At 41.0% G+C, this 14,605-nt stretch overlaps 1 protein-coding gene across 5 annotated transcripts in view; it reads right to left on the bottom strand.

The window, feature by feature from the left end:
* The window catches only part of ARHGEF10 (Rho guanine nucleotide exchange factor 10), a 112,287-nt gene extending 100,539 nt beyond the window's left edge, over positions 1-11,748 (bottom strand). For 3 of the 5 annotated variants that reach the window (XM_048296438.1, XM_048296442.1, XM_048296443.1), the window contains exons 1-2: positions 11,657-11,739; positions 2,908-2,967 (exon numbers count right to left, since the gene is read on the bottom strand). The gene's annotated coding sequence lies outside the window, so the exon portion shown is untranslated. Of the gene's footprint in view, positions 1-2,312; positions 2,396-2,907; positions 2,968-11,656 lie in introns of all 5 variants that reach the window. The other 2 variants (XM_048296440.1, XM_048296439.1) reach the window with 2 other exon arrangements.
* Positions 11,749-14,605: the final 2,857 nt, after the last annotated feature.

Raw genomic sequence — 14,605 nt, 5'->3', positions numbered from 1 at the left:
AATTGTGTAAAGGAAGGACACAGACCCAGTGTTAAGAGTCCTACCCACTGACCTGCTTGCTCCCATCTGAACAGTGCAGTTATTCACAAGAAGAAAGATACACTTTCTCACTTAAGAATGCCTTAGGGGTTGATTTATACATTACATTAACTCATCTTGAAGTTCCACATATTTTTCTCCACTTTTTAGATGCTGAGAAAAACCCTGCAGCAGGAAAGAGAGCTTGTGTATTACAGATTCCATTAATACCCTCCACAAAAGAAAATAATTGCCATTTCATGTAGCAGACAGCACATTTACGAAGGATCTCTAATAGCACCATATTTCAAAGAAAAGTTTTTCACTCTTCTTTTGAGAGGCACAGGAACTAACTCAAGTTAAAGATGTTTAAATCAAGATTAAGGCAGATGATTTAATTTGACTAGCAGCATATGGTACATTTGCATTTGTAGCTCAAGTGCCTTTCCCATTGATTCTCCTGCTAACAGAGTTACATAGCACAGCTTATAGGTGCATTTAGACAATTAACAGTAAAAATCAAAGCTCAAATTAAGCTGAAAGGGACCTCAGAATGCTGTGTCATACACTCAATACAGGTGTTTTCAAAATTAAATCAGGTTGCTCATGGCCTTTGTCCCTCCAAGTTATGAAACCCTATGAGGGTGGAGGTTTCACCACACCCCAGAGCATCCTGCTGCTGAGCTTAACCAGAAACCCCAGGAAAGGTTTTTCCCATAAGCCCAACTGGAGTTAGCCCTGCAGCAGCTTGCAGCCATTGCCTCTCATTCTCCTGCTGCACACCCCTGAAAAAAGCCTGGCTCCACCTTCTTTCTAACCCTGCCTTCAGAAGCAGAGGACTACAATTCAATCCCCCTCAGTCCTTTCTTCTCAAAATGACACAAACCCAAAGGTTTCCCTCAGCCTCTCCTGATCTCTCCCCACTCCCAACCATAGCAGTGGCCTTTACTGGACTTGCTCCAGTTTGCCAGTCTCTCTCTTGTACTGAGGCCTCACAATGAACACCGAATTCCAGATGCAACATCGAGACCACTGAGTATATATTACTTGGTTTAATATAAAATTACATTTAAAAAATTAACAGCTTTTAAGACAGAATATTAGGATGTTGTTCCAAATGTATTTTAAAAACTGCAAAGAAAAGAATCCCTATTAAACATGAAACACATATGCTATTATATTCACGTGTGTTCCATCTTAAAATTATAAATATGAATAACTGAACAACTGCCGTGATCTACTCAGCATGACAGAGGTTATAAAAATATGGAGCTTTTCTCCCCCGTATAACATTGTTTTCTCAAACACAGTATAACCTCTGTTTAATGACTTAAACTGCAGCATTCCAGACTGCACAGCAATCACAGGAACACAGAGACAGAAAGAAGTTCTCAGAGTTACCCAGCTAAAAGTTTAACATTTTCCACTGGCATCCAGATGTGAAACAAGCTCACCTGACTCAGTGCTCATCACCTCCTTTGCTTCAGATGTGGGTAAAGATAGCAGTGACTGCTATGGGCCACAGAGGTTGTCTACAGATTGTCTCCTTTCCCTCTCTTTCCCCGTATTTCCCCTGTGCGCCCAACATACAGCAGATGCGGGAGAGGCCAAGGAGCTCCTGGACACCTTTAACAAAGGCAGCTGACCCGCTCTGGTCAAAACATTGGCCCTCACTTCCCATGCCTACTTCCTGATGTTTTCATCTGGTCCTTTCCTGCCAAACTGTTAGGAGGAACAGGTAATTCTTACTCATATTTACAGATTGGAAGAGGAAACATAGTATTCCAGTTTTTTAAGTTCCCAGGTTACCTGCCCACTTATATCTGAACCCATCTATCTAGGCAAACCCCAACTATTCCAAGCCTAAGGAACTACTGTTATTAAAAAAAAAAAACCCTACTTGTAGCACAGTAGCATGCTTTTATTCCAGATGTTTAGCTAGTAACTTCCTAGGTTTGGCACTAAAAATCAGGCATAATCATATTGAATGTATGGATTTTGAAAGAAAAAAAACACAAGTCCCTTACTATACTGCAATATATTCAGTTCCTGACCACGTTTGCAAAGCTTTCTAAGTTTTAAGTTGATATATAAGAAAAAAATTTAAAAAGTAATTAAAATACCACATTAAAACCAGATGTTCATGGGCCATGTTTCTAATGCAGAGAAGTCCCGCATAGTTAAAGCGGTCAGATCTCCAGTGGCACTCACACCAGAAACCAGAATCGTCCAAGTGTGAAACTGTCCCTAAGGACAGCTCCCAACACTTCAAATTTTCCACCAACTACACTCACCTTTTACCATGGAAGCTGGTACTGAAGGAAGTGGGAGTCTATGATGTTCCACAGCAGACCTCACAACCTCAGAGTGCTAATACCTGCAAAATCTTTGAGACTGAAATTCTGATTCCACAACAAAGGGCAGTTTCAGCAAAGGAAAGAAAGGCAAAGGCACTTTTATACTCATCCAAAGACCACGGAATAATGTCAGCATTCCTCTCTGAGACTCAGTTTTCCTTTCTCCTAACCTCTGGTAACTCCTTTTGCCTCTAGGCTAGACTAGGCTTCTCAGCTATGTCTGCGTATCTCATTTTGTTCAATGATTTCCTCTAATTGTGGAACAAACAACAGACCGTCAGTTCTCAGCTAAAGGACTACAAATACTGATCAACATCTGCATTTCCACTTCAACAAAACTATTTTCCAACAGTCACTACTCGTGCAGAAGTCACAATGCAACAAAAATGGGACGGACACAAACTCTGCCAAAACTACAAGGCAGCACAGCATTCAGACCTGGGGGTCTGAATCCACTGAGCTCCCAAAGGGCAGATGCTGCCAAGCTTTTTCAGCTCTATCACCCTAAAAACTGTAAAGGTGACTCACATACCTTCTCTTTAGGGCGTGTGCACTGTAACTGCAGCAACATCAGGATTCTTCATTCTTAACACTGCAGAGAGAATGAACATTTTATAACAGGAAACAGAAGCTGAATCAAGGAGACAGATTTCCAATAAACTGTGACTTGTGGAGAAAGCTTAGTCCAAGCAGAAATGCAATGTCTCTGAGAAAGCCTGAAAGTCTAAAAATCAAACTAAAAAAACATCAAAACAAGAAAAGTTGCAAAGGCAAAGCCCATGAATGTTTAAAATCCCGCTGTGTCCACATCACTTAGTGAATATTGCTGTATAATGCCCAACTGAGTCTTCTTTCACCTAGAACTATAGAACTTCCACTGGGAAGTAGATCTTGCTGAAATTTGATATGAAGACTCTTCCAGCAGTGCAGAGAGATGACAAGACAGAAGAAGGCAGAAGGTAGAAGGTTAATTTCCTATTTTTTTCCTCCTGTAACTCAAGAAGGCTCTCTTAAAGACAGCAAAAATAAAAACTGATTGTACAGTTTGTTCTCCATACAAGTTATTCCTGAGAAACATAGACTTTACATTTTTTTAAGAGGTGTCTACAGCAAGTATGCATGAAGCAGCCGTTCATATTATGACAGCTTCCCATGCCATGCTGTAAGCTATTAAAGAAGTCTGTATCAAAACTGGATCATTATTTCTTTTAACATATATTTGGTTTTATTAATAGCTAAGAGTCCTGCTCTATACAAATTTTATTCTTAAATTTAGCAAAGAAAATTACTGAAATCACATGCAATGGAATAAAAAAGGAAGTACATAGGTTCAGGTAGAAAATTAACAGAAAGCCAAATTCCTGGCTCAGTTAAAGTTGGGGGAAATTCTATTTCTTGCAGCAATTCCAACAAGGCCAGATCTGCAGAGATGCACATTTTTCAGAATGAATGGAGAATCCACTTCGACAAAAGCTACTTTGCTTCTTTTTCTGCTTCCCTTTCTCACACCAAGCAGCATCCTGCTCAAGGCCAGAGAAAACACAGCAGCAGCAAGCCCTGAAAAAGAAGCAATCTATAGAGACATCCCAAAAACATGGCTGAAGATTGGTTTTCTAATCTTTCTTTTTAAAGGGTATTACTTACAACATTTCTTCACTTAGATTCCTGATCAATACATCACCTAAAGGAAGGGAAAAGAGGAAGGAAGCAAAGATTGCATTCGTAGATTTGTCCAAGGGATCCTGACCACGGTGAAATCTGCACTGTTAATTTTTAATATTTATGTTCTTCCCCCCTAGATTATTATTGCCAGGCAAATTACAGAAGCACTGCTTGATAGATTCATTCATGTTGGCAGAAGGTCATGTAGTCCAACCTGCTGCTCCAAGCCAGGTCCACTACCAGGTGAGACCAGGCTGCTTTATCCACTGAGATACTGAACAATCTTTAAAGACAGACTGCATGACCGTGTCAGTTATCCTGCTGCCTCGTTTTGTTGTCCTCCTAGAAAAAAAACATTGTCCTTATATTTAGTTAGAACCAGCCTTACTTCAGTTATGACCATAGCCTGTGGTCCTGCCCCCTTCCTCATAGTCTGCCAGCTGGTGGGAGCACACCGCCAGGGCCCGATGAAACTTCTTCCAGGGCACTGCTGCCACTCCTTGACATTGTAGCAGCCTTGTGCTGAACTTGCTCAGTTTTATCCACATCTCTCTTGTACTGGGGAGAGGTGTGGACACAAAACTGGATGCAATACTGCAGGTGTGGTCTGACAAGTACTGAGTGAGACGAACCCTTCCTCTCCAAGGAGACATTCCTTTCCAGGTGGGCAACCTTACCCTCCTCATTGCTGAATTACACAGAGCTCTCGCCAGCCAGCTCCTCCAACCTGCCCAGGTCCTTCTGAATGACAGCCTGGATCTCAAGCACATCCACTGCCCCCCCTTTCCCACAGTTTGGTGTCACTTGCAAACTCCATGAGCAAGGGCTGGTGGACTTCCACTTCATACACAGTATTAAACTGGACACATCCTGTGATGGACAGCTGGTTACTAGTCTCACGTTACAACCAACCAGCCACCTTCAAAACCAACCATCCCACCAGGCTTCCACCCATCTAGCAGCACACCCACCTAGATCACAATCATATTTTGCAAAAGACCTTGCTGAACCCAACACAAGCATATGGTTTCATTAAGCTCAGTAGCAATATATTTACCATACAAATAGGAAAGCCATGACCTACAAATATTTAAGGAATGAGAAGAATATGGATAAAAAGATATTGAAACCAGGGAAAGGAAGAGGTTCCTAAACATGCACCTAACTGTTTTTGTGAATGAGCCTTGTTCCTTCCTTTTGTCCTGGCAACTGTTTGAATACACAGAGTAAGAAGACAGGCATCACCCCAAGATTCACAGACCATCATGGAGGTCAAGAGTACCATAACAAATTGGAAGCATCTGAAGAATTAAAAGGGAACTCTGGCATCATATGCTTTAAGTCAAGAATTATCTGTTTTGCTCTGTGCCACACAAACTAGAAAACAGCATCACTGGGTCAAGACAAAGATCTTTCATGTCACACATGCAAGCAAAATAAAAATAAATGAATATTAAGAGCATTTTCCTTAATTTGTGCTATAATGTGATAGCAATCAAGTAACTTCATCTGGAAAAGCAATTTTATTTCTGCAATTTCCTTTTTTAAACTTAATTCAGATTAGTCCCTTTCAATGCTGGATATCAAGAACTACCTTAATTGGAAATATCCTCAGCAAGGTTTCTATTTTTTAATTGGAGAAGATCCTCAAATACTGCAGCATACTTCAATTGTGGTGTAAACCTACACAGGATTTAGTTGCATACGTATTATTATAATACTTATGTAATTAGAATTATTATGCAGAGACTTTAGAAATGCTTTTTTATTAGGAATGCACCAAAATATCATTTAGTTTAGCAATTGTGATCACCCTTATGTGGATACAAATATGCTGCTAGCAAGAATTTTTCTTGCTTCTTTCCAGTCCTGTGAGATATTTTTCTCTCTGATAGAAGATATTAGTAGAGTTCTATGAACTATGAACACCTGCGACCTTGCAAACCTTTGTTTATAGTACAGTAGAAAAATATTTTGACAATGGATGTTTTAGGATTTTAGCCAATCACCCCAAGGGGTGGCTGATCCTTTGTCCAATTAGACTATGAAGAAAAAAGTCTATAAAAGAGTTGTAAAATAATTAAATAAATCAATCTTGCTGCACAATTCCTGCCTGCTGGAGCTCTCTTCTCCTCCCTACCACTGCGGGATACCACGACACCCTTACATGCAAAATACAGTAATTTTGTCACAGGGAGTAGATCCCCTCCTGAAACACAGTTTCATTCTCCAGCAAATCAAGGTCTTAATATAAAAAAAAAGCTAGGGAAATGTTATTTATGGATACAGTCAATAAAGCTTTTTTCCCCCTCTAACTGTACATTAGTCAGATATTCACCACAAAAGCAGAAAGTCTTGTTCAAACTTGCACTAAATCCGTTCATCCTAGTTTTACAAGGCATAGGTTGTCTTTCAAGACACTGATGACAACTGACGAAAATTTCCTCTAGAAGCTGTTTCCAATAATACAAGTGAAAGGATACACTGAAATGAATATACAGTTACTACTGCTGCCTGCAAACCAAGTCCTGACAGAGTCACTTTTCCTAAACATTTTCAGCTCTTTAGGTGCTACTGTCCTTGGAAAAATAACCATGCTGTTTCTCATTGAGGACAACTTGTCCTATCTGATCATTAGAAAAGCATCCAGTTGAACAAATTTATTTCACTTGATGAATAAAGTTATTAAGAATATAAATAGAATATTATTCCTGAGTTTAAAAATACATGGAGTAAAATACAGAAATACATTTCTAATAACAAAGTTATGATGCATGCTCTAGAAAAAGAAGACTATTTTCATTGATTTTCTAACACCAAAATTTTATTCAAATAAATCAGAAATCAGGTAATGCAGCTGTTAAATCATTAATTACAGGAAGAAAGGAAAACAGTAATAGCATCTGCAAAGAACAGCCCTTGTCTTCAAAAATTTTATAATGGAAGCTAGTTTCCCACAGAAGTGTAAGTTCTGTATCTAGGCCACACATCAGCAGTCTTCACTCTTTCCTTGATTTGGAAATGATCTAGTAGACATCCTTCTTCTCAACCTTCTACAATTTGAAAGTGAAGTTTTTAAAACTCAAATGAGTCACTCCATTGCTTGCAACAATACTAAACATTAAGTATGAAATTCTAAAAGAACACTGAGGATGAGACTGTGAATGCTATAGAAAAGTGAAAAATATAAAAATGAGACATAAGCCCAAGACTCACTGTGATCCTAGCAGGAAATCTAAATATTGCCACCTACTTCAGTAAGTTATTATCCCATTTTACAGATGATGAAATAATGTTTACCCTCTTTCTTGAAGTTCTTGAGATGTATAGTCTGTATCTCTGAGGAGCAAAAAATTCATGTGAATTCTGAAATTTTTTAAATGCATTTTGAGAAAAAAAGAGATTACAGAAGAGAAACAAGAGTGAATATTTGACCTTGAGCTTGGATCCTAATAGTTCACATTCATGGTTCAGTCCCAAGTAACAAGTATTGTACAGTACAGTAAGTCACTGAAACAGATTTTCCCAAGATAATGCCCCTATTCAGCAGCACGTAAGTAGAACAATTTATTTTGCTCTGCTTAACTGCTTCACCCACGCATTTGACATTAAGCTTCAGGCTTCCTGACTGAGCAGTGAACATGTAGGACATAATCAATGTTGTGCAGTTATGCATCACTTCCCACAGTCTTGCTGATTCAGGCGTTTCAGAATAAACATGAATCGAGTTTTTGATCTAAAAACTCAAGTTTGAAAACATATTTTTCAACTCTCGTTTAGCATTACTTGTCATCACTCCCTTAAAAACAAGTTCTACTTTTACATGTTCCTGGTTTCTAAATAACATACAGTATTTTGGTGCATGTAAAACTCAAGATTCTTTACTATAAGAAAATGACCAACAGATAAAAATGTCAAAAGAGGCTAATAATAATGCAGCAGTTTTCTTTCACAGGTATGTGACAGAACTTGAGTCACAATATTCTGCTCTCTGCAAACCACACACACATACAATGACATTACTGAGAATGATTTGAAAACAGAAAGAATATTAAGACATAGTTGTATCATGAGAATTCTGGTTTACCTTTCTCATGTGCCTCCTACCTCCTTATAATAAAGAGCCTCTTACTCTCATAATATGCCTGCAGTTTCCTCTAAGTAATTCTCAGGCTTCAGTTTATGATCCAATCCTTGAAAATTTCCAAGCATCCAGGCTTACAGCTTTTCTACTTACTAAACTACTTCTGGACTCAGAAATGAATTCACCAATATCAATTTTCTAGTTAAAGATTTAGTAACAAGAATGTATTAAAAGGAATGGGAGTGGGGAAGATGTACCTCTTATAAATGCTGATTTTAACAAAATATGATCTTAGATATGAAAAATGCCTCCTTCACATGTTGTCAAATACATACAAAATGAAAGACTAATTCATACCACTATCAATGAAACCTCATTTATTATTCCATTATAGCATACAAAATGTTCAAAAAGTACAAACAATTGCATTCAGTGTATAACACTGTAACTCCAAAGGAAGTTTCCTTAAGGTACAACTGCTGCAATAGATATTCCACAAGAAGCATCCAAGGATAGTCCAGAAAGGCACTTACAGCTCAAAAAACCATCAGGAAGCTGAACTTACCGAAAGATAGTTTTAAAAATACCTTTAAATTTAGAGATTGTATGACAACTCCACAGGATCCCCTCTAACATTCTAAAGTAAAACTGTAAAATGGAAATAACATAATTAAAGAAAGAAAAAAATGAAATAGAAGTCACTGTACATAAGCGGAAACAAAATTACTGTCCCACATATGTAAAATGAAGAAAATAAGTACTACACATCTCATTTCTCCATCATCTACAAAACTGAGAACAGTGTACTACAGATGCACAAACAAACTGACTGCAGGTTTGCACAATGCATAAAATTCAGTCTGAAAGTCTGAATCAAAACTGGTCCTCTTTCTCCTGGACTGCAGTTTTCGCTTCCTGGCTGCTTCAGAAATAGACTGAAGGTTATAAATTTTCAACATCAGATTCTAAAAATCATTTCTAATTCATATAGAAGCAGTTAATAGACTTCCTGTTTTACAAATAAGTAACGTACTATTCTCAATTGCACTAAATTCCATTAACAATAAGTTTAACAATAGCCCTTCAGGTTTGTTGTCTTCCTCCAAATCTTTATAAACTATGCAAGGATTCCTAAACAGCTCAGAATCAACTGAAGAACTCCTCTGTTGTGGAGATTTCTTCACAGAATCATAGCATGGTTTGGATTTGAAAGGACCTTAAAAATCATCTAGGTTCCAACCCCCTTGCCATGCATGAGGCAGGGACATTTTCCACCAGACCAGGCTGCCCAGAGCCCCTGGGCAGCCCCATCCAGCCTGGCCTGGCAAGATAAAGCTTACTTTACAGTACTCTACTATGGGAAAGGATTTTTGCTGTCTACTCATGAATGAAAACATAGCCTATCTGCTAAGCATTAGCATAGCTCAGGGTCAAAGACAGTGCCTCAGCATGGAGGGAAGGAGGCAACCCCCTTTTGGGCACCTTGGTGTGCTCAGCACTGGCCTGTCAGAGCCAATAGCACGAGACTTGTACATTTGGCTTCTGCATCTCAGAGCTGCAATGCCAGACTGCACACATCCATCACACAGCACTGGGGCTCCTCTCCATATCCTGTGGAGTACCTGCTCCTGAAGCCCAAACCCATAGGATGCTGCCACGTCCCGACACCCAGCAGGAGATGATGGACAGCCCATTACTCAAGCATCTGTCTGCTTCCATGGTCCTTTCTCCTACCACATCCATCTGTGGGTATCAGCCACAGAAGCCCCATGCACTGGAAACCCAGTGCCATCACAAGACATCTGTTGTCACTCACACAGTAAGTCACATCTCATGTACAGTGCCATAAGTAATCTAAGGAATCCATAGAATATATTTTAAAAATCTTGAAATTTCACTGTAAAGCCTTCGGAAATATCAGATTTCAAGGTAGTATCTAAAAAACTACTGTTCATAACCAGATAAACACATGTAACTAGTTCATGGAGTACTGAGCCCGAGGGTGAGAAGGAAAAAAAAAAAAAAGACAAGATGGATTAAACAAAGCAAGTCAGATTATCAAGATCAAACAGATCACCCAAGTGAAACGAATGAAGGGCCCATTGAAGAAAACAGCTGAACAGCCAGAACCTCTGCCTGAATAATGGGCAGTTGAAGTTGTAGGCACCCAACACGTCCCATGTTCAGGCAATAAACCTGTGTCTCCTGAGTGCCAACAGAAAATTTTAAAAATGCTATACTTCATTTCTACTGCAGAACAGTTGCTCGCTGGGGTTCACCAAGCAGAGTGAAGGTTTTAGGAAAAAAATTATTTTGTTTACAATAAAAATAGCCACAAACTAACACAGGTTCGTATAATCTCACTGTATTTATTTAGCATGGAACAGTTTTTAAACAATATTTTTTATTTACTGACTCATGAAAAAATAACCCAACCCTATACCTCTTTATGATAACAGTTAGCAAGACTAAAAAAAAAAAAAAATGCTTTTTACATTGCAATTAAACAACTTAAAACCCGCTAGCTCAAGGTAAAAGCCATGATCTTAGTATCTTTGGGAAAGAAAGTAAAAAAAAAAAACCAAACAAACAAACAAAAAAAGAATTGAAGAAATATGCAAATGAAAGAGGAGAGAATTTATGATGGATAAAATTGTTTTGGTCAAAAATACAAGCATCACCTATAAGTCCTTCAAATAAGCCTTTGCTGTGTACACATTATTAATAGCTGCCTTTCCAAGTACTTGGTACTGCCTACTGACACAGCTTGCTAGCTCACTCGTCCAGTGCATGACTGGGCAATCTTTTAGAGCTCTTCTTACCCTACCCTGTAAGTGCAGGGCATCTTGCAAAAGCAACTACATGGTCTGGGATCACCACAAACAACTATGTAACTAGTCCAATAGTTGCACCGTTAATTACAAAGAAACCAAAGATATTTTTTAAACCTCCTCGGAAAAAAAAAAATACATAAAAAGACAGTGTTACTGTGAAGTAGTGTTTTTCAGCTCTTTAAAGACAACCAATTTAATTGCAGATGCCACATAAAAATCTGGTCGATACCAGCTTTGAAGAACGGGAAAGGAAAGAAACGCCAGCCCCCATGGGAGTTATATTTTCCATAGCCATGTCCATAGCTGATGGAGAGGGGAGGGAAGCTGGAGCCGGCAGCTCCCCATACGGCGGAGTACGAAGCAGCGCACACGCGAGAAATCCCCCGCGAAAACCTCGGGGAAGAAACTTCACTGCAGTTCAACAGCGAGTTTGGCCAAGGCGTTCTAGGGACCCCTCGTACCCTCGCTTCAGTAACCCACCTCGCACGGGCAAAACCGATTTAATGACAATCTCACACCACGAGTCCCCCTCCTCCCCCGCGGCAGCGTCCAGAGGCTGCCGCCCCGGACCCCCGCAGCCCCAGCGAGGCAGCCCCGGCCCCTGAAGGGCGTCTCCGAACCAAACATCGAGCCCACCCTCCGAGGACCAAACTTTCCGTGACAACACCGGAGCAAGACCCCGGCGAGAGGGGAACACCCACCTCCTCCGCCGCGGCTGGAGCCGCCGCCAAATGCTCCGAGGCGGCCGCCGCCCGGCACGGCCCGCTCCGCTCCGCCCCGCCCCGCTCCGCCGGGGCCCCGCGGCCGCCCCGCCGCCCGGACACGTCACTCACCCCGCCGCGGAGCTCGCGCTGGCCGCCGGGCGGAGCTCTTGAGCCCCGGCGGGAGCCGCCCGGCCCGGCCCGGCCCCCGGCCCCCGGCCCCGCCTCGCTGCGGCCGCCGCTGCCGTCAGCGCCTGCCCGTGGCCGCCGCTCCCAGTCCCCGCCCCCGGGAGGTCCCGTTGCATCCCAGCTGGCCCAGGCGGTCGGGTCGAGCCGGGTCGGGTCGGGCCGGGCCGGGCCGGGCCGGGCGAGGCGGGGCGGGCAGCGCGTGTGCCCCGGCCCCCGCCGCATTCCTGCCACCACACGGCACCGCCCCGGGGCGGGAGCACATCCCGCCGCCCGCCCCGCGGCCCTGCTGGCGGGGGGCAGCCCCGCGAGGCGTCGGTGTAATGGGCGGAGAGTGCGGAGCTGCCCGGTTGCAGGGACCGGGAGGCAGCCGGTCCCGGGGTGCACAACTGGGCACACTCAGCCTCATGCTCACGAATAGCCCCTGAAGACGCCAGGGTAAACACTGGGCCACGACTTTATTTTGGATTTTAATCTCACTTATAACTCGAAATCCAGTAATAGTTTTCAAATTAAATGCCATCTAGAGACGCTGGCACCTCATGCCGAACATTTTTGCTTTTTGCATCCTTCTTGCGTGACAGTCCTTACAGCGAGCATCACTGCAGACCAGCACTGACCAAGCCAACCACACAGCCACCCAAAGCTCGTGCCACTCAAGCATGCTTGTCCTGAGAGTAACACCAATCACCAGACCTGGCCATGCCCCTTAGTTAAAATAAAATAGAAAACCTTTACGAGGTGCAATTATTTTTAAAATGTGTACCTTACAATATATCCATGTAAACATCTGTCACACTTCAATAAAAATAAATGCTCTTAAGTACATTATAAGTTCTTAAATAAATTATAAGTAATTACAACTATTTAATGTTGTTAAATATTATCTGAAATCTTTGGACCACTTTTAAGAATGAAATCTTCGAGATAAATACTGTTCAAAGATCCATGCGTCATCCAGCAGTGATCCTTGCCTATTTAAGTAAACTCATTCTACAGTGAGTAATAAAATACTTTCAGTAAATAGTAAATTCATTATCATTACAGGAAAGCATTACTAGAAAATGGTGGCACTTGACATTTGATTAATACGCCTTTTCCCTACATTTTCCCTTTGTCTGTAGTTTAACAACACAGATTCACGATTATCCAAGTCTTTGTGTGGCTTCATACAATCTGAATCACAAAGTAAGTATTTTAAACTATTCCTTTCAAAAAATGTTTCCATTTCCACAAAGTTATTTCTTTTTAATGCAATTCTTCATGGTATTAACTCAAAATAGCTTTCACATAGCTCTATAGGTTCCAGGTAAGAAAGAAAACAAGAAAATTGGGCCATAGGTAAAAGTTAAGGCCAGGAATACCATTATGACATTCAGTTCATATAAGACACCACTCAGTTCCATCAGAGACCATTTTATCCTGTTGTTTCTGTAATTTTTAAAATATGTTACATTTCACTCACACCAAGCTATTATTTCCGGAGCTGAAATTGTGGGGAATCAATCTTTGGCAAACTGTTTAATAAGTGCTTATCATTAGAGGCCACTTTAAAGAACAAACACATACCTAGACAAGTACAACTAGCTCAATTCTGTAATTAAAAATACCATTTACTAGCAATATCCTTCTCCTTTTGGCAGCCAGCTCACAATCTTATGTGCACTAAATTCTCCCTTTCATAATTACCTTTCACAGATTATCTTATCTTTCACAATTATCTTAGACACAATTGAAATCCTTCCTGAAGGCTTTTTGTGAACCCTTTTGATCTTTGACAGCACCTTCTCCTGGTGACCATACATATATTCCAAGAAAAGGTTGCTCTGGAAACCTTGTTGGACAAATCCCATAATAGCAGATCAACTTAAGAAAAAGTAACTTCCAAAATAACTTGCACTTTCCTACTGATTTGTAAGGCAACAGCCTAATAGCAGTAATAATTAGCACCCTAATCATCACAATCACAAATTCATTATTTATCCACCCATAATTAGTTGTTGATAATTAGAGTATAGATAATGGCCATCTCCACTGTTAACATCATGCTTTTTGTAACCAGATTCTAAGAAGTTGATGTTTAAATTGGTTTTACTGGTGATACTTGCGTGAGACCTCACCAAAATTTACTTACTCTCATTTCTGATTACTGGGGCTTCAGCAAAGATACTTCACCTCCAAGCTACTACACACAGGTCACCTACTCCACACATCTTTACCATGCTTCATCCACCTACTCCAGCATGTGTACCGGGCATCCTAAGGACACCATGAACCCTGGGCGGTGTCCTGACCCCCAGTGACACTATGCCATGAAGATGGGATCCCTTTTTTCTCTCTCCATGGAAATTGGCATGGTTGAATGTACACCTAAATTTATGACACCTAAGAGATAAGACATCATTCCAATGGCTTGCTTTCCAAAACACTGCATGAAATCTGAACAAAACAACTAAAACTTAGGTTATCAGGTTCCCCAGCAAACCCCAGTTTTCTCAAATTCTTCCTTCTGTTTAACAGCTGATGTAGCTGGCACGTTTTCCTAGGGAGTATTCATCCACTGGAAATTCTGTTGCTCCCAACTGTGTTCCCCATGAAGACAGTATGTCATCTGTTTACTGTAATCCCTCAGAAAACACTCCAAGCTAGGACATCCAATGGCCTTCCTTAACTTGAGCATCTGCAGAAACACATGCTGGAGCCTTGTAAAGTTACAGATCCCCTCTACTTCCCTTACCAAACCAGAATGAGCAACAATATTTT

The sequence above is a fragment of the Corvus hawaiiensis genome, chromosome 3 (assembly GCF_020740725.1).
Source record: "Corvus hawaiiensis isolate bCorHaw1 chromosome 3, bCorHaw1.pri.cur, whole genome shotgun sequence".
NCBI lineage: Eukaryota > Metazoa > Chordata > Aves > Passeriformes > Corvidae > Corvus > Corvus hawaiiensis.
Note: the sequence above shows the minus strand (reverse complement) of the source record. Positions and strands in the feature narration are given on the sequence as shown.